A 22,079-nucleotide genomic window follows, 5' to 3' on the forward strand; every position below is an offset into this window, starting at 1 on the left:
TATATATATATATATATATACCACATTTTCTTAAACCAGTTGTCTGTTGATGGGCACTTGTGTTGTTTCCATGTCTTGGCTATTGTAATGTTGTAATTGTAATTTCTAAAGATCAATTTTAAGACAAATATTATTCAACAGTTTCATTTATAATTAAAAACATAGTGAGTAGATTGTCTACTGCTCAAATCAATCAAAGAAAATTTTCCTGAAGAATAGTTTAATGGCTTCTTGGTGGGGGAGGGGGAGATGCAAAAAGCAGAGTATGTTGGCCATGCCAACACATTGGGCTGTGTTATTATGAAATAACTAAAAAGTTCAAAATGTTTCCATTTGCTTTTAATCAGCAGTGTTTGTGCAAATTGATATATTCTCGTATGTTTCCAAGCATAATGACCCAGAACTTAGGAAACTCTGAAATTTTGGGCACTGGATGAGGTTGCCTCCAGATAGAGGAGAAACAAATAAATGATAGGGCTTCCACCCAGTTCTCCAGTTCAGTGTTACTACTGTGTTGTCTATGGACCAGTCCACAATAAGGTAGGACAGAAGTTAATTGTGGGCATTTAGAAGGTTTTACAGCACATTGACATTTCTTCTATTTCTAAGCATATAATCAGTGGGTTCACTTGTTACATCTAATCATAAATTGAACTTTTCTGTGTATCTTACTTCCTACTTTCACTTAATTTTTGTAATTTATTTTTATTGCATTTCACAAAGTAGTGGTGTACAATGGAATGAAAATTAAAACAAGCAAAACAAAAGATTCTTCACCACAGACAATTTGAGAAGTACTGATCTAACCATCTGGGGCCTTGAGTAGTCTGTTACCCTCTATTTAGCATCCACCCTGGAAGTGTCAGGGGTGTCCTTCACTGAACTACTGGATGCCTGGCTTCACAAATGCCAGCACTATGTAAAAATGCTAGTTATTAAATTTAAATTCATGGTTTCTTCCCAATTTAATTTAGGTGGATTAATTTAGGGATGATGATGGAAATTGCCAAGTGGAATTTGGAACAAAATTGATACAAGTTCAATCTGGTCACCATCACTTGTTACTTAGGCTCAGTTTTCTTATCTCTGTAATGTTAACATTATCCCTTGCAGGGTTGATGTGAGGATCAAGGGAAGAAAGTCATGCAGAGTACCTGACACAGAGTAGGTGTTCACCAAGAGGATATAGGTTGACCTTTTACCTTCCTTTCTCCTCTGAATATAACATATAAAGCTTAAGATTTTTTTTTTAAATGAATGACTGAAACTGCCTCAAATAATCCTGATGAACAATTTTTACAAATGCATGTTGATCTCTTTATAACATCTTTTGGGGGAAGTCCTATAGTTTCTTGCTTTTATAAAACTTTTTATGAGTGCAGACTGCTCTGAATATACAACCAAAGGAAAGATATAAATCTGTTAGTTTTTTTTCTCTACCTGCTGAGCCCTATAGGAAAGCTGTGACAATGGACAAGGGGATAATATCATAAGCCATTATTATTATCTCTATCAATGAAATGATTTATAATGATCACAGGGCAAGCTGTGTGCTAATAATGAGGTCATTCTGTACAATTTGTAAAAGCCACATATGGTGATATACCACTTCCTACTGTTTTATGTCTATTTATAACTCAATCATCTGGTGTTACCGTTAAAGGGGTTGTTTTGAGATTGAACAGTAACTGAGCTGTAAAAATCTGTAAAAATGCTTTTAGCTTATTCTGTTACATCTCTCTCTTCAACCCAGTGCCCCAACTCTCTGATTTGGACAAGTAGTTTGTGTTTGGTTTATAGATTAAGTACAGTATTTCCTTTAATTTTCTACTTGTATGAGAAAAGTTTTTTTATATCTGGTGCCATTAGTGACATGATTGCATTGTTAGATCCAGTTAAGGAATAAATTAGGCTCATTTGAGAAGAACATTTTTTATCTGCTGCTAAGATACGATTCCTGAAATTATCATTACGGTGGGTAATGACCACAAAAGTGTTAATACCCTCAGCCATGTACCTCACTTACTTCCTCAGTGACTCATTGGGATCTAGGTAGCCATATTTGCAGCTTCTTTTCCTTGCATTTCTTTTAGTTTGAGCACTATAATATACACTAGTTTTCCTTTAATCTACTGAGTGTGTGTGTGTGTGTGCACATGTGTGCATGTGTGTTATGTAATTAAGTTGCATACTTCTTAACAGCGTTTAATGGTAGTTATTTTGAGAGTTACAGAATTGATTTTATTTTTTTAATTTGCCTTTGTTTATAGGTATTTGATATCCTATCAGATTATCTGGCTCTGAAGCAAAACAATTAACAGTACAGTGTTTGAATGGCTTAGGAATGTACTGGATAAATATTTCTTCAAAGAACACTGGCAGACTGAAAATGAATCAAACCAATCATTGGTGTCCTACATTTATAGGACTGTTAGGAAATTACTTGTGTTGTAATACATTGTGTTGCTTTGGCTTTCATACTCGTTGATTTGAGGGAATGCAACCAACTTTGTTATAAAAGGACACATCATTGAAGATACTACTCTATAATCAGACAAGTGCCTTAGTGGGACATTATGGTATTAATAATACCAGCTAAATAATGACAAAATTACTATTTTTTAAAATAGAATACATCTAATACTTATGCACAGTGGGAGTGTTTAATATATTAAGTGAATGATCTATAACACTCTTAAAGTTTATGTAGGAACCCCCAAGAAATAAGGGTGTTTAACAAGGAACAATGTCAATGACCTGCATCCATTATTAAAATGAATAAATATACAAATTAGTTAAATTTGGTAAGGTATTTTAAAAATATAAGTTATTTATTTAAGCCATGTCCTGCCACAAGCAAAGGAATGGTCATAATTGGATAAAAATAAAGGACACTTAAGGTCCTGTACACTTTTCTGGTTCAATGTACAGAGTAATGGTCCAAACCAGTGCTATCCTGCGGTGCCTTGGTAGTAGTACAGTTTCCTTTAGTCATCTTCATAGCCAGTTGGAAGCTTATTCACATGAGGGTTATGGAATAGAAAGAATACCATCTCCCCAGGGAAAGGGCTCGGGCTTGATGTGGAGATGCGAGTAGGCAGTGAGCTTGGATCTCTCATGCTCTGCTTGGTGCTGCTTCATTTAGCATTCTCACTCCCACCAGGGGAAGCTTGACCAAGTAGGGGAGAACCTCCCACCTACAAGCTGAACCCACCTCATCCTGGACCAATCAACATAGGCTGGCCCAGTGGTGGCTGAGACCAAGCTAACCCAGAAACTTAGGCCTGCTGCTGCCAGTTTTGACCTGGACGGTCATATCACTGCTTAAGGCATTTTTAAAATTAATAAATGTTATTTTTCAGAGTAGTTTTATATTCACAGCAAAACTGAGCAGAAAGTACAGAGAATTCCTATAAACCCCATCTTCCCCGACCCCCTACAACTGCTCTTATTATTGACATTTTGCACCACAGTGGTACATTTATTACAATAAATGAACCAACATTGACACATCATTATCACCCAATGTCCATAGTTTACATTCAGGTTCACTTTTTGTGTTGTACATTTTATGGATTTGGACAAATATATAATGACATGTATCCACCATGTAGTATCATATAGGATAGTTTCACTGCCTTAAAGATTCTCTGTGCTCTGACAATTCATCTGTCCCTCTCCCCTAATCCTTGGCAACCACTGATCCTCTTACTGTCTTTATAGAGTTGGCTTTTCCAGAATGTCATATAGTTGGAATCATAGTATGTAGTCTATTCAGCTTGGCTTCTTTCACTTAGTAATATGCATTTAAGTTTCCTCCATATCTTTTCATAGCTTGATAGCTTATTGCTTTTCAATGATGAATAATATTCCACCGTTTGGATATACCACAATTTATTTATCCATTCACCTACTGAGGAACATCTTGGTTACTTCCAAGTTTTGACAATGATGAATAAAGTTGCTATAACATCTATGTGCAGGGTTTTGTATGAACATAATGTATCAATTCCTTTGAGTAAACACCAAGGAGCACAGTGCTGGATAGTATGTTAAAAATATGTTTAATTTTGTATGAAACTGCCAAATAGTCTTCCGAAGTGGCTGAATGAGAGTTTCTGTTTTTTCACATTCTTGCCAGTATTTGGTGTTGTCAGTGTTTTGGATTTTGGCCTTTCTAAATGTCACATAGAAGTATCTCATTGTTTTAATGCTTAAGGCAGTTTTAAAGGTTATTAATCTTTGCAAAATTTAAGGCTCCTGTAAGAGAATGAGCATCTGCCAAAAGATTCCCATATCTAGAAAAGAAAGTTTTTTTATTGCTGTAAGATTTAATTACTTTAAAGGAAATTGCTCTAACTATAGAGTGGTTGGAAAAATTACTAGAAGAAAAGGAGATTGAAAATTCTCAAGACATTATTATCAACCTAACTCCTTTGCAAATATCCCATTCTAGAAAAAGGCAATTTTGGCTTTCATTTATCTGGTTGTAACCATTTGTTACCTAAATGTACTTGCCAGAAAATGCAACATAGACACCAGCTATTCAGAGAGTAAACCCGTAGAAGATTAAGACTAAACTTTATGGCAGTAATTCTAGTCTATATGAGATGTTTGTTATTTTTTTCTTAAGATGATTGAAACCTTATTGAAATGATAACTTAACAATGGAAATTCACAAGTGCATTTTTCATAGAATTAGAACAATAAATTTTTAAATTTGTAGGGAAACACAAAAGACCCCAAATGGCCAAATAAATCTTGAGAAAGAAAAATGGAGCTAGAGAAATCAGGTTCCCTGACTTCAGAATATACTACAAAGGTACAATAATCAAAACACCATGGTACTGGCACAAAAACAGAAATATAGATCAATGGAACAGGCTAGGCAGTCCAGAAACAGACCCATGCACTATGGTCAATTAATCTATGACATAGGAGGCAAGAATATACAATGGTGAAAAGACAGTCTCCTCAATAAATGGTGCTGGGAAAACTAGACAGCTACATGTTAAAAGAATGAAATTAGAACATTCTCTAACATCATACACAAAAATAAACTCAAAATGGATTAAAGACCGAAATGTAAGACCGGATGCTATAAAACTCCTGGGGGAAAATATTGGCAGAACACTCTTTGACATAAATTGCAATAATATCTTTTTAGATCTATCTCCTAGAGTAATGGAAATAAAAGCAAAAATAAACAAATGGAACCTAATTAAACTTAAACGCTTTTGCACAGCAAAGGAAACCATAAACAAAATGAAAAGACAACCTACAGAATGGGAGAAAATATTGGCAAACAATGCAACCGACAAGGGATTAGTCTCTAAAATACATAAACAGCTTATACAGCTCAATATCAAAAAAATCAAACAACCCAATCAAAAAATGGGCAGAAGATCACAAATGTAATGAGCTAACTGGACTACTTATGAATATGGCATGCATGAAAGTTACTATAAAATTTCTTTAGGTCTTATTTCAAAAGCACTACACCTGAAGACCCAACTATGCAAATTGTACTAACATTGTCATTTTATACCTCATATTCTTATTAAACAAACAAACTTACCATGTGGAATCAAAATATCATTACTGTTTTAAGGTACCTGATATAAATTGAAATTCAGTTCAGGAATAAAAGAATAAGAAAGCTTATTAATTAGGCAACACATAATTATTAATTGGCTAGTCCTTTGGCTAGAAGCAAAATAAGGAAACTAGCATTTTGGACTTATTTTTTCATTTGAGGAAAAGGTTCGTATTGGGTAAACAAAATGCAATTACATTTTATAGCTACAGAATTATTTTAACAGGACCATTAATTGTCCTCATGATATAACTGGTAAAGTTTACTGCTAGCAACAGTTTATTTTATAATCATCACATGGGAGCATTTTTCTTAAACTCTAATTTCAATAGATATTGGTTTAATTTATCAGAATTCCCCATTATTGTATTTTTAGGTAAAGCATTAAGTTATTACTCAAACACAATGATATCTGAGTTCCTATGTATTACAAATTGAGTGAGCAGACAGAAGCAAAATTATATCTCATTCTAGTGAAAATGACAGGAACATTTTTTTCTCTAATAGCATCCTGCAGGAGGACCAAACTGATTTGCACTCTGCTCTCTATTTGTATAGTTAATTAATCCAAAAGAAGGCTTTATTAACTTGAATTTCTAAAGCCTGTTTAATTTTAATTTTTTCAAGCCCCCTCTTAAGATTGCATATTATTTAGCAGACAAAAGCAAAAGAAGTTGAGGTAGGAACCTAAAATATAATTAATAAGGACATGTATTAACATATTCCCTACTATGAAAACCCATAGTTCCAAGTTTCTCTCTGTCTCTCCTCTTCTCTTTCTCTTTCTTCTCTTTATATGTAGGTATATAAGCAGGAAGACAGCAGAAAGGGAACGAGACTGGATGTTGTATTAGTTTCATATTGTGGATGTAATCAAATTACCACAGTTATAATCGCATAAAACAATGCAAATTTGTTTTTTTACAGTTCTGGTGTCAAAAGTCCAAAATAGGTCTCACTGGGCTAAAATCAAGGTATTGGCAGGGCTGCCTTCCTTTCTGGTGGCTCTAGGGGAAAAGCCATTTTCTTGACTTTTTAAATAGCACTAAAATGAGACTACAAAAAGGAATGAACCATTTGAATGATATTTTAATGCAACATCTTGCCTTAAAATTATACTTTTACCAAAGGTCATGATTAAACAAGAGTTTATGAGATTCAGAGGTTGGACATTTGTGCCATAGTTTCAAATTTAGAATCTTTTTAGATTTGATCCCTCAATAAAAGCTTAAAATACAAGTTCTCCCATCTCAAGTTATTAATACTAGAATAGAAACTCAATGACCCTACTAAATCATATTCTTCCTGCAACCTGAAATCTTGTAAGTGGAAGTTCCTTGTTGCTTGTATTCTCTGTAGATGTTGACCTGAAAAATCACACATAATGAGAGCATTGCTGAAGTAGTAACCCTATCATTTTTATAAAGTTTCAGCCAATAGTTTCCTGATATCAGCAATAGATTCAACAGATAGAACAAGTGACTCTCCTGAAATCCTATGACCTCAATAGAGTGTGAAAGTAAGAATGCATTCTTCAAGAGAAATGGTGTGGTAGAAGCAGCAGATATTTACAATTTGTCTGATAACTCTCAATAATAGGAAGTCCACAAATTCAATACCTAAATGAAATTAATTGTTGTCTGTCAAATATAGTATTGATAAATATAAGGAATTATGTGTAAGTGACAATTCATATATAGATTTGACACAGATGGTTCATGTTCTGGTATTTTAGTGAAGCATATCAGTCTCTATATGTCTAATGTCCTAGAATTTTTAAGATTTGTAAACATGTCATTTTAAAAATAAAATGCAGAATGGTAGAATAGATTGATGGTTACAAGAACTGACTCTGGAATCAGATCACCTTGTTTTAAACCTAGTTCAACCCATCACTCATGGATAAGTTATTTCACCTGTTTGTGCCTCAGATTCTCCATCTGCAAAATGGGCAAAATAATAGTCCTTAATATGCCACAGTGTTACTGTGAGGAATATATGAGAATTAAGTGTGCAATATGTAGCAAATAATCTGCACTTGATAAATGTCCAAAAATATTAACTACTATTACTCTATATAAGTTTAACTTATTGTAGATGTTTTCATCTAGAGTTGTGTGATAATAAAATTCATGCTCGAAAAAAATCATAAATTTTTATTGCAGTTAAAGAACTCCAAAAAATGATAGTAGATTTGTATGTCCTTGTTAAGCCAACATTGACTTTTAGACTTCAAACTTCAAGAAAAAAATAGTCATGATTTTGTTAATTGGAAATCTTATGTAAAAATACTCAAAGAAGTCAGCAAACAGACAGATGTTCTAAAATTTTATTAACAAAATATGTGCTTTATAAACTTTGAAATTTTCATTTTATTAAACTTTGACTTTAATGTAGAATTTAACTGTCAATTTATGGAAAAATATTTGCTTATATACATTGATTTTAAGTAGTACTGTCAGTATATTCCTCCTGATGCCAGGTATAAATTTTTTTAACACCTAACACTGCATTCAAGTAGGAAGTAAGGTTCAATGAGACTAGCTTCTAGTGTGAAAACTTTTTCAAGTGCATGCCCTCTGCTACTTCATCACACTAGGAAGTCAAAGAAAGGGCAACATTTGTTGGTAGGGATTAGAAACCAATATCTGGGCACTTCAGCAGAATGTACTGAAAGATTTGATGTGGGGGAAATGGTAATTTTAGTGGGAATTATTCTTAGCTATTATCCAGGTAACTCAGGAATAAATTACCTGGATATTATTTTTGTGCCCTACACATCCTTTCCATGTCTTTTTGATTAGGCTATAAATCTCACTCTCTCATTTACTGTGAATATTGATTTTCTTTTATTGTTTTGTCAGTTTATGTTTTTATCAGTTTTTTCTTCATAATATGATAATTCTATGAAGGCAAATGTGATTAATTCCATTGTTGTTAATAATGATCTTCTTAAAACATAGAGTAAATTAGCAGTCAGAAGAGGATAAAGTCATAGAACTAATGGTATGTAGTTTGTACAGGAGCTCTGGTTTTTAGTCCTCTTGGTATATGATGACCTTGAATTATACTGGGTTCCTCAGACATGATATGTAGCAATGTTGTTTCAATGAAGCCTGTTGTTTCAATGAAGGAAAAAAATAAAAGAATGTTGAAGTGAAGCTATGACAGAATTTTTTTTTTTTTTAACAGTAATCTACTTTACAGAGAGTTGTACTTGTCTGAACACCAGAGAGGAAGGGTAAAATATGGAGTTATCATGATACTTCATGGGGTTGCCCATGAGTTTTTACTATAGGTTCCAAGACCACATAGCATGCTTTTCCTTAAAGCATGACTATTATTTCTTGTCTTCATGGGGTACAAGTGTTGCTTTTATCTGCTACGGTACATTTTAACCTTTGAGCTGGAAGGAGAAAATATGTTCTTTGAATTGTGCATTCTCCTGATGAAATTGTGGCTGTCAACCTAAAGTTTATGTTGTAACTTTTGGTCATTTTGAGTGACAAATGAAAACCTTTCTATGGAAAATTCAGTAGTGCTTTGAGTCTAACCAGCAAATGTGATTACAGAATACTGAGATTGGAAGAAATATCTTGTACATTATGTTGATTATTGTAAAAATCTGAGTTGGATTAATTATGCAGTCTTGAGATGAAAATACTCTTGATGTGTGAGACTTCCAAAAAGGCTTGCTTTCTGTTACTTATCTGTTATGTATTTAGTACTCCAGTTTTTAACTCATGAAAAAAATTTTAGGCAAAATTTTGGTTTCCTTTTAACTTACCACGTCAAAATTTACCTTATCTCTAATGATGTTTTCAGATATTAAACAGGACTGCTTGACCTGTGTCAGAACATGGTATTTCATAAATAATATTCTATCAACATAAAAATAAAGGCTGGCTCAGTTTATGTTTCATTTCTCCTTGTTCTTCTGAATATCCCTTCAGCTCATCTCAGACAAACCTAATTATTATCTGTGGTATGCAGTATTCTCAAACTGTGGGTCCTTTCTTTAGTTGCTGAATACTTTCATTTATTTGCTCAGTTATGCTTTCAAGTGTACACTATATAAGTCAGATAACAAATAGCACTTATTTTCAATAATGCTAATTTACTGATATTTATAGATAAATTTTAAAAAATGTATTTCTGCTGTAAAGCTGGGTATCTTGCATGCTTTGTTGGTTTTTTGTTTGGATACATTTTCACCATAGCTAGGGTGACCATATAATTTATTGTCCATAACAGAATACTTTGAGATTAATAGGGGAACCAGTTAATAATTAGGTCAGGCCAATAGATGCAAAGTGAGCCTGTCCTTGAAAAACTATGTTCCATGGACCAAATCTTGTTCCATGGACCAAATCCAGGCAACCACCTGTTTTTGAATAGCCCACAGATTAAGAATGATTTTTACATTTTTTAATGGTTAGAAAAAATAAAGAGAAGAATATCTTATGAAGTTAAATTATACAGAGTAATTTGTGTACATAAATAAAGTTTTATTGAAACAGGGTCACATCAAGTAATTTATCCATGGTCTATGGCTGCTTTCATGCTACAATGGCAGAGTCAAATAGTTGCAACACACCATATTGCCTAGAATATTTATTGTTTGATTCTTCAGAGGAAAAGTGTACTGACCCTTGATGTAGAGTAATACTAACCATAGCCCAATTTAGACCATTTGTTTCAATAGGGCAGAATCCTTATTTTCTTATAGTGCCCATGAAATGGTATATCTACAAATAATACTTACATGTATTATTATCTGTATTATAATACTGATGTTGATGATGGTGTTTCTGGTGACATTTTTATCTACTCTGTAGTTTCCTATTGACTAGAGGCTCTTCTAGGTCACATTTTTGGCTCCATCATAAAGTCTTCCAGGAGATCTTTTAGTCTTTCAACAATATACTTTTGCATGTAGTTATTCAAGTTGTTACTTTTGATAGGAAGAAAATATCATTTTTTCTTCAAGAACCAGATTGCTGCCATTTTCCGTGACATAAAATTATTAGGTGACCTTCAAAGCAGTTTTGGGTTTTTGTCTGAATGCTTTTAAAAGTGTGGGGGTAGAGCAGTGTTTTAAAGTAACCTCATTCTGTCTCTTTAGTATTGAATCAAATGAGTTACAGGAATTCTACCTCATTGTCCAGTGGGCCAGATAAATTTTTCCCTTAAAGTGAGTCATTTATTTATTGGCTAACTAACAAGCCATATACTCTAGTAGAAGTTGGCACAATTGGCCCATTTGCAACATTATTGTCTATTAAGTTTACCTGGACTGTGTGGCTATTGACTCTTCACCATGTTTCAGATTAGATTGGATCTGCCAGTAGGTAAATGTAGAATATTTTAAAGAACAATTTAAAAATCATGTAGCTCTAGAAATTAAATTAATTAGAAGTTAAATTACCAGCACATTAACAACAGATATATTGTCCTTGTACTTTTATTTATGGATTAAATATCCAAATGTTGACTTTTATGAGATATGGAACAATTAGCAAATGGTGGCCAGTGTGAGCCTGAAGCCTGTTAGGCATGAGGTCTGAATTAATATTCTCCTGGCACCAAAAATGTGCCATTCATACCTTTTCATTTGTAACACTAATTGCATATAAAAATTCTATGTTTTAGTTTTAAAAAAGAACCCCTCATGTATAGGGTACTGTAGAACTATTCAGTTCATATGTCAACCCTAATTAAAACTTATCTCAGAATTCATTAAAATCTGGCTCAACTGTTTAATATCTCTTACAGTAGTGTACCTTTAGATGAAAAACACTGCACCTTCAATTTTTTCCCTTTTCAGTTTTTGTTGTCTAATTAATAGAAACCATTAATTTGAAGGGATGAATTAAAAATGGAATGAATAGTATAGGCTTTGTGTAATTCTCTAAAGGTTTTATATGCCATAATCATGTTGAAAAAAAATGCTTATTGCAGATGTCCTGAGCTGACAGACTGTATATTTAGAATCATTAAGTCTGTGGTAACTAGTGAAAATAAAATGTATAATGAGGATAAAATTAAATGGATGATAGAATTCAAGCTTTAATGAGTCAAAGAAAAAAAAAATCCTGTCTCCAGTTCCTAAGTCCATGCTAGTCAAAGGAAATAAAACTCTTCACTTATTTTTTACATTTGGCAAGAAAAGTTACTGAATTAAGATGCTTTAAAATTTTATCCAATTTGTAATGTGGTGATGGAAATTTGTTGAAGAAGTGGTTCTAGTAGACATTATAAATATACATGTTAAAGAATACTGAGTCTTTTGCTATTCAGAGAAAAATAAAGGGAAAATATGATTTGCTGAGTAACTGAGAAAGAAAATATATGCTTTCCATGAGGGCAGAAACATGAGAATTACTATGTCTTCACATCAATACCAAAGTGGTTTTCCTTGCATTCCAGAAGAAAACTTTGAGAAGACATCCACAGACAAAAGCCTCACTTATATGGATGTCTATAGTAATATATTGGGTGTCTTATACAAAAATCATTTATTTCTCACAGTTCTAGAGACTGAAAATTTTAATATCAAGGTGCTGACATATTTGGTATCTGGTGAGAGCTGCTTCTTGGTTCATAGACAGTAGTTTTCTTGCTATTTCCTCACTTGTCAGAAGGAGCAAAAGAGTTCTCTGTGGTCTCTTTTGTAGGGCACTTATCTCATTTATGAGGGTTCCACTCCTGTGATCTAATCACCTCTCAAAGGCCTCACATAATACCATCATATTGAGGATTAGGATTTCAACATATGAATTTTGGGGGGACACACACTTTCAGTCCATAACAGGGCATTAATAACCTTGAAGGTGAATCACAATGAGGCTAATACCTTAGCTTTGCACAGATTATCCATCAGAGATTAAAACTAATAATGAAGGAGTTAAAATGATAGAGGTGAAAACTAGAGGTAATTGTTTTTCTTTTAAAGAGACATAGACAAAATTTATCATTTGTTGATTTGTTCTGAAAAACTCCATCAAGGAATTTTAGAGATATTTAGGCTGGTCATACTTTACTTCCTGCTCCTGGTTCTACCTTTAGCCATAAGGAATGAGCTACTTGTATGTGGAGTCTCCCAGTAAGCTCACATTTTTATTCCTGTCATGAATCATCCCTTCAGCTGAACTACTACTAGAAGCTGGAATCTGCAGTGCTTTAGTGGAAAACCTATCTTGGAAATTAATGCAGTGGATAACAACACCCTGAAAACTCTGTTCTCACTCTAAGAATGCTCCTGGGATTTCTGCATGAAAAAAAATTCCACACACTAGTCATTCATACATAAATTAAAAAGATAATTTGATTTGATGCTTTGGTACTTTCACCAAAGGATAATTCATATTGTCATAGGAAACATGTTTCTTCTAATGCTTAAACATTTCATTAAGGACACATAGTTGATCATAGTGATATTAAGATTTACTAGTTGATTTCTTAAAAATTCATAAGAATGCATTCATATCCTCTTCCACTCCCCTGAGTCTTGAATATTTCCCAAGATTGGTATGGGTATATAACAATGAAAACTGCCTTTCACGAGCTAAGAGTTTAGTGGGGAAGACAGACAAGAAGCGTGTTCAAAGCACATGATTCTAAAACCAAGCCAAAGAAAGATAAGGCAGAATGAGTCTTTTATTTCTTCAAAACTATGCTATTTGTGTCCCTTTTTTCAGTTTTTGAAATCAAGCTATTATTATTAGAGGAAGAGTTCCCAGAAAATGAAATCCTTGTGAACATTATATATTTCACACAATTCTAAGACTTTCTTGTCATCATTGTCTTTTATATCATGAAATCTTAAGACAAAACAAAACAAAAATCTGCCCTCCAAATTGTAACAATCCTTTAAACTTAGCAGTTATTGCATAAATTGGCTGGCTGCTTACCAGACTGGTTTTCCTTTCTGTTAAGTCCTCAGCTGGACTTCATTTCTAAGCCTTTCCTGAAGTTGAGTAGGGCCTCATGACTGACGTCTGGCTCACTGGCCCACGGATTGTGAATGGGAATGATATATCCTACTTCCAGGCCTGGATCAAGAAATCAAAGAAAATGAAGAAAGTATAGAAATTTGGGAGTAGAAGGGGATGGAAAAATGGCTGCCATTACACTTCTAAAGATAGGAAATAAAATTGAAATAGCTTTGGAGGGTCCAGTGGCCTACGTCAAGCATCAGATTAAGGATGTGGCCTTCTAACTAAAGTAGGAATCAGACTTCCAAATTCTCTACAGCCCCAAAGGAGGGCCTGATCTCTCATGCCAACTTCACGTGTGGTGATGAGAATCAAGGAAGAAGTTTTCAAAGGATGGAGAAGGGACCAGGGAGAAAAATGGGTAAAGGAGATGTTCCCAGAAATTAAACTCAGAGCCTAATCAAGAAATTTGCGCCTCCTCGTGTGTAGGGGCCCGGCCCTGTAAATGGTCAGCTCTGCAGGGCTTCATAAATCCTTGCCATGGCCTCTTTTTCCCTTTCTGAATTGAAGCTTTTATTGTGGTTACTTTATTTTTTTAACTACCTTCGTAAAGTGCGTATGTGTATAGTTGGGGAGTAGAAGATGGAAATATGTTGTTCTATGTTCATAAGAGCCACATTTGAACTTAATGGAGAGTTTTTGTATCACTAGAAGATACTAAACTTAATGCTGAATGCAGTGACTGGATAGGACTTTAGGAGAGTGGAAGAATTAGTTCTGTATGTGGCAGAAAAAGGAAAAATGGATATTTAGTGACTAAAAGAGAAGACTGCAGCAGAGACTGGCTAAATTTAAAAAAAAATCTATTTCTTCTTTGTCTTTGGTACACATTTTCCAGACTTTCTTGTCATAGGTTGGAGCTGGAAGTCTGAGTGCTGGCTGACAGAATGTAGATATGATTTATGCCACACCTAAGCCTAGCCCATAAAAACTTCCTGCATGCTCCTCTACTCTTTCTCTTCCTTTGCCTGGCAGTTGGATATTGAATGCTTGAGTTGACTGTGGAAGCCATGTTTTGAAGTTGGCAGAGGCTTCATCAGCCTGGTCTTTGAATACCTCCATGAAGGAAAGTACCCCTCACCTCAACCGTTCAGCTCTGTATTTGGCTTTGGCATAAATGAAAAATAATCTTAAATTGAGATAAGCCACTGAGATCTTAACTTTTATCTGTTATATAAGTTAGGGCATCTAAAAAAAATACCACTCAAAATAGATAGCTTTTAAAAATCCCACTGAAAATAGTAATTTTGAAGATTAAGAAATCTAACATAGCTTATTGCTGATTTTAATTGAGATTGTTTAAAATTGTAAAATTTTGGATGATCATCTCAACAACAAAACAACTATTTTGTTTACAATAACGTTGCTGTAATTGGCATGGAAAGTCAATAGAGTTAATTTTTTATATTCCAATGGAAATATTTTGTATGAATTTCTGGAAGGAAATAGAACATGAGGTGGCAAAAATCACAATATTACACACAAGGTTGACCATATATATTTAGCAAATCCTTCAGTGGAGTGAGTAATCCCAATTAGAAACATCAAAACAAATAAAATGAGTCTTTGGCCAGGGTTAAAACTGGGTAAACTTTTAGGGAAAGTAGAAGAAAAACTGGGAAACACATTCTTTCATGGAAAGAATGACAACATTTGTTAAAGTTCAGCTTCAGAACTGTCACCACCTCAACTTTCAGCTGGAATTCTGGCCTGGGAAGAAATCAGTGTAGACTTTGAGACAGGGATTCATGCCTTGATGTATTGCTCCCTTCCTTCTCCCAGTTGAAAGGGTCTCTGATTTGGCAAGAAATATAAATATTCACATTTCTTTTTTAGTAACTTCCTCAGAGCACAAGAGGAATAAATCCTCAGTACTGATACTGATTTCTATAATCCTGAATCCCTACATTGTATAGCACATATTTATTTAATAAACATTTATTTGGGCATCTATTACGTGTCAGGCACTGCTTCTAAATATTAGAGATATAGTAGTGAACAGAACATACAAAAGTCTCTGCCATAATAAAGCATACTCTGATGGGAAAGACAGAGAATAAAAAAGATAAATGGGTAAATTACATAGTGTTAGTTAAAGTGCTAAAGAGAAAAATAAAGAAGAGGGATACAAATAATTGGGATGGAAATTACAATCTTAGAAAGAGTAAGATTTCACTGAAAAGGTGAAGTTGAGGAAAGACCTAAAGGAAGGTATGGATCTATCCATGTTGATCTGCAAGGAAGTTCATTCCAGGTGGAAGGAAGAGCAAGTGTGAATACCTGAAATGGGAGCATGCTTGGCATGTGTGAGAAACAGTATGGAGGCAAGTGAGACTGGAGTCAAATGAATATGGGGAAGAGTTATAAGGAATTATGACATAGAGAAAATGAGATATTGGATCACATAGGACTTTGTGATTCATAGCAAAAATTTTTGTTCCACTCAGTGACATGGAGAAATATGAGAGGGTTTTTAGCAGATCAGACAGGATTGCTATGACTCCAATGTTGAAATAGAGTGAAGAAGCCTAGACTAGAATCGGTGACCAGTTAGAAGGTTATTATGAAAATCCAGGCAAGAGATGATGTGACTCAGACCAGGGCAGTGAAGGTAATGAGAAATCATCATGTTCTAGATGTATTTTGAAACTAGAGTTTACAGGACTTAATAATGGACCCAATGTGGAGTCTGAGAGAAAAATGAGTCAAAGATGACTCGAAATTTTAGGGCTTGAACAACTGAAAGGATGGAATTCCATTTCCTGAGATGGGGATGACAGCAGGAGGAGCTAGTTTAGAGGGAAATATGTGGAGATCAGATTTAACATCTTTCAGTGTGGGATGTTTTCTTGCCATTACAAGTGGAGTTACTGAGAGTGTGGGTGGGTACATCAGCCTTGAGTTTGGTGCTGACTTTTCAGCTAGAGATACAGATATGGAGCAGCATATAGAGGCCACTTAAGGCTGAGAGATTGAATAACATTTCTTAGGGATTGAGTATAGCAGGGAAAGAGAAGCAAGGGAATGCACTCTCACATTTATGTATTTGGAAGAAAAGGAGGAATCATCAAAAGAATCTGAGGGTGTCCCTGGTGGCACAGTGGTTGAGTATCCGCCTGCCGATGCAGGGGACATGGGTTCGTGCCCCGGTCCGAGAAGATCCCACAGGCCACAGAGAGGCTGGGTCCATGAGCCATGGCTGCTAAGCCTGCATGTCCGGAGCCTGTGCTCTGCAACAGGAGAGGCCACAACAGTGAGAGGCCCATGTACCGCAAAAAAAAAAAAAAAAAAGAATCTGAAAAGGAAAAGGCAGAAAGGAGAAAAATACACAAATGTGGTTTTATGGAAGCCAAATATTGAAAATACCTTTAAAATTATTTTTAAGAAGGAGAAAGCAATCCATTAACCAAGTCAAGTAAGACAAGGACTGAGAAATTACATTTGGATTTAGCAACGTGGAGGTCATTTATGACAGAGTTTTACCTAACTGTGGGAACAGAAACCTGACTACAGTGAATTCAACAAGGATGGGAAGGAAAAGATAGTTAGAGGCAGTGAGTATCAAATTTGCATTTGATGTATGTAAGTGATAATGTTTTGGCCATAAATTAAAAAGAATTTTACTGTTTTGACATGTGGACTCAAGCTCATATTTATCAAAATTGTACTGCAGTTTACAGTCAGCACAAAACTGTCATATTGCAAGATCAAACTTCAGTGTCTCCTTTTCTGTGAAGTCTTTTCTGCCTCCCTCATACAGTTAATTGCTCTGTCTTCTGTGCTCCCCAAACACTTCATAAATACATTTGCAGTGTTTGTGTTTAATACTGTGTTGCAAAATTTGTGTTCTAATCATTTATGTATCTGTCTCTCCCATTACATTGTGATGCCTCATCCTTGTATTACAACTCAGTGTTTTGGTAAAAGTATGCACTCAATAAATGTGTGGTGAATAAATGAATATCACATTTTAAGTCAGGCTAAATGACGTAGGGCAATGCAAAAAGGAAATATATTGAGTATTAAGGATTACAGGTGGATACAGGGTCCTTATTCACTTTTCCAAAGATTTAAAGCCCATTACTTTAGGAAAATGATGGCACCTATTTCTCTGAATGTAGCCGCTCATTGTCCCTTTATTATGAAATAAAGGACCTATAAAATAATTAGCCATGAATGTGCCATTCAATGAATTATTATGCTTTTATTTTTTTGCTTTTTCAGATTAATAATTTCTTGACTGTTTTTCTCATTATAACATCATTCAAATTATTAATTTAGGAACTATTAATTTAGAATTTAGGTAAAGTTTTTTCTCTGGGACAGAAATCTGGAATTCAGTTCACAGAGTTTTTGAAAATCTCCATATCATCAGAGCTTATCAGTGCTTAAACTAACATTACTATAATTTCAATTTAAAAGAGAGACAGTTGATCTGATTTGGAATACTGGGCTGTTCTGTGAAGCTACTTTCTCAAGGGTGATTAGTTTCAATATTAATTTTTAATATGACCCTTTTACAGCCTTCTTACACACATGATCCTGTTTGATGCATTGAATTAAGAATACAAGAAAAATGCCTATTAAACTAAAATATTAAGGGTGGGGAGGATGGACAGATTGGGAGTTTGGAATTGACATGTACACACTGCTATATTTAAAATAGGCAACCAACAAGGACCTACTGTACAGCACAGGGAACTCTTGTTCAATACTCTGTAATAACCTAAATGGGAAAAGAATTTGAAGAAGAATAGGTGCATATATATGTTTAACTGAATCACTTTGCTATATATCTGAAACTAACACAACATTGTTAATCAACTCTACTCCAATTAAAAAATTTTTAAAAACTAAAATATTAAATGTGATATAAAATATTTTATGCTTCTCTACATTTAAAACAAATAATTGACGTGGAAGCCAGACTACACCTAAGAAAACCCTTAGTTGAACTATGCACTGAAAGAAGTACATAGATTCAGGATAATATGCTAATTCAACTCTAAATATTAGACAGATATTTTGAGTGAGGGAGACTTTTTGTCTGGTTTGATTGTTGCTTTTAAAAAGGAAACTTTAAGCAAAGAAATGGCTTTCAAGTTTTTCCCCTACTAGGAAACGTTCATGTTGAGAGAAGTTGTATCTATCTATGTATCTATCAATCTATCTAAATATATCACCCCAAATTAAATTTTTAGTACTTATGAAATATTAACTTTAGAATTTGTATCAACTCCACTATACTTTTCAAGACTACATCAAATAAAATATAAAATTCTGATAAATTGTTCAATATATTCATTTCAATGAGCAGCCAAAGAATGTTGTGTAGAAAACCCTAACTATGCAGGCATAATTAAACCATTTTCTCAGATAATAGTTAAAATGGAGAATATCCACTAAATTAGGTTGACAGCAAATGTATAATGGCTTTCCATGTACAACATTTTACAAACTCACCTGCTTATAGGCACGTGTAATGGGCAATTTTCATATTTTGACTAGATAGAATCTGAACACCCTATCACTTTGGAAATAGCTCCTATGGATCTTAGTGAAAGAAAGAGCCCCACCTCCTGCTTCTAAAACTCAAGTGAGGTAGATTTTTCCTGCATCTGACAGCTTAGTTCTTGAGTGTAGAAACGTAGGTTTGGTCAACTGCTCAGGTCTTTGGATCTTAGGGCAGTGAAGCAGATATGGGAACAGTTAGATATTACTCAGGGTAGCAGTAGTAGAGCTGAGATTCCAATGGAGATGACAGATGTCCATGAAGGTGGTATCCTTACCTGTAGCATGACCTTAGTTGTGTGCTTGGCTGTCTATTGGCTGCACTTTTGGTTGCATTTCCTCTCTTGATGTCATCCTGTTCTCCAGATTTTCCATCATTCTGAGAGCTAGCCAAGATTCTTCCAATGAATTCCTTTTCTGCTCAAATTAGCCAGTTTGTTTCTGTTGTTTGCAACCAAGACTGATAGAGTATGACATGTGAATATACTGGTATCACAGATTTATAAAACATTGAGACCCCTTAAAGTTTTACTTTATTTACTTTTGAAAAATATTTTTCAGTTTTTCTGAAAGCCTGAAATTAAGAGTTAAATTCTCAGGACTTAAGGGATTTTTTTCAAACATCACTAAAATTTATTCCTGACAATTACAGAAGATCTGACTCTTTATTTTACTGTGCCTATTTATAAAGTGGTAAACTATTCAAATTCAGCTTTTATTTTCTTACTAAGCAATTTCTTAGGAGAATTCACTATTAACTATCCAAGTCACAGAGCAATGGATGTTTTATCACTTTCATTATAATATGTGATGAAATATTGTCATATTTTCTTGAGAAAACAGTATAATATGCTAACCCAAATATAATTTAAGATGAAGAGTAATTAAACTTTTAAAGAAACAAGAGGAATGACAACTTGGAAAATATAGAATAACAACCTTTATTCACCTCACTGTATTTACTGATTATAAATGTGGAAACTGAAGTCATATTGCGAAGAAAAGACATTGTCGTTCATTATATAATAGATCTGGGCAGCAGTAAGTACACACACCAACACACACACACAGGAAGTCTTTCTTTGGCAATATTTTCCTCTTATTTTTCCGAACAGAAAATACACTGTTAATTTCTCTGTCTCTCTCCTCCTCCCTCCTCCTTTTCTCCTCCCTCCCTCCCTCTCCTCCTCCCCTTTTCCCTCTTTTTTCCCTTCTCCTTCTTTCTCTTTTCAGATTTAAGGTGAGGTTGGCTTCCTAGAGAAGGGATTAGAGAAACAGAGAACTTTTGCTCCAGTTTGGTGACTGTCTTCTAAACATCCAGATTAACTCTATCAGATAATTCCTTTTAAAATTCTCTTCGAAGGTTACCAATCACACTTTCCTGTAGGATAAGTGCATGAAAGGATGGATGTCATGTGAACATTTTGAGTTATCTGACAAAAATTAAGGTAAATGTCTTTTTATTCTAAACTAAGTTTATTTTTAACATATCCAAAATCAACAGATGACAGATTCTTCTTGAAATGATACTAGCCTGAGGATGTACCCAAATATAAAAATGAAGCTCATTGTATAATTTCTTGTGTTACTTTGTAAAAGACATTCATTCCTCATATATTAAACTATGAAAATTTTGTTGATATATTGTTACAACTGAATTATGAGAGAATAGATATTTCTGGACACACATGCTAGTTGTCTATCTATAAATTGGAAATATACATTTCCAGAAAAAAAAAATTCCAAATTAAAAAAAAAAAACAATCTTTCTCCTTGTCAACATTTAAAATTATTAGTAAGACTTTCAAAAGCATAAACTAGATACATATCTATCAACAGGAAAAATGTATTTCCAGAAATAAATTTTATTCCAAAAAAATCTGTTTTTCTCCATGTCAGCATTTAAAGCAGGTGCCATCTTCTGAATAATTAAATCACAAGATGTTACTTATGTGAAAATCTTAGCAAATGAAACAAACAGAAACTGCTGGCTGCACTGTTGTCATTTCTTCTTGTTTTTTTGAATTATCCAGAACACCACATGGCTGGCTTGGAAGCTTATTTTCCAGATCACTGATAGCAATGTGATTTTGTGTGTGTACGTGTGAGAATGTGCTTTGTTTTGAAAGACATCAGCTTGAAGCAGTTTCAAATCTCTGGCAACAATTTCTTAAGGTGTATGTCATAAATGAGCTGTTGACCACATTTTTGCCAGGTCATTTGTCAAATGTGCTGTAGGGAGATATCAAGTTTCAGGGCAACCACAACCCACATTTATGAAACTACTTAGAAAACTGTGTAAGAGTTCTGTGGATTCTATTAGGTGCTTTAGAACAACCAAGAAAACTTTGTTCTTTTTTATTAGCATATTATAGTCTCCAAAGAATATTGTATAAGTTCTTTTTCTAAAATAAGGTCCCCAAATTTTCTCAGGAAATTACATGTGCTTGGAGTATTTGTTTAAGCACAATTCAAACCTGCAGGAGGTAGAAGTCTGCTGCATTTAGTGTGAAGTTAACTTTTTTGAATGCAAAAAGGTCAAAATTAATGAAGAATCTAGCAAATTCAAAGTTCCACTGAGGAACATCCCAATGATTTTAGCAATTCACTTGAAATGAAGGAGGAAAACCACCCCCTTTAACATTTTGAAGCTTTGAAAGCCTAATGGACCATGCTACCTCCTGTAGTTTTACCAAACCAAAATTTGCAAAGACTGGGCTCATTAGCATTAAGTGGAAGCAGACCATTCAGCTCAGCAGTAGTCTTACGATGTTTTCACCATTACCATTGATTTTGGTTGAAGAGATATTGCCATCTCAACTGCTACTTCATTTTCCTTATTGCTGTTCATATAAAATTCCCGTTATCCCCTGAATTAAATGCCCCTCCCTCCAAATGACAAAAAAACTTTTTCTTTTAACAAGTGTCCAAAATATATTCATTTTTCAACAAGGTAGATTCTTGAAGCAAGGCCA

Source organism: Neophocaena asiaeorientalis, unplaced genomic scaffold, assembly GCF_003031525.2.
Source record: "Neophocaena asiaeorientalis asiaeorientalis breed wild unplaced genomic scaffold, Neophocaena_asiaeorientalis_V1.1 scaffold15, whole genome shotgun sequence".
Taxonomy (NCBI): Eukaryota; Metazoa; Chordata; class Mammalia; order Artiodactyla; family Phocoenidae; genus Neophocaena; species Neophocaena asiaeorientalis.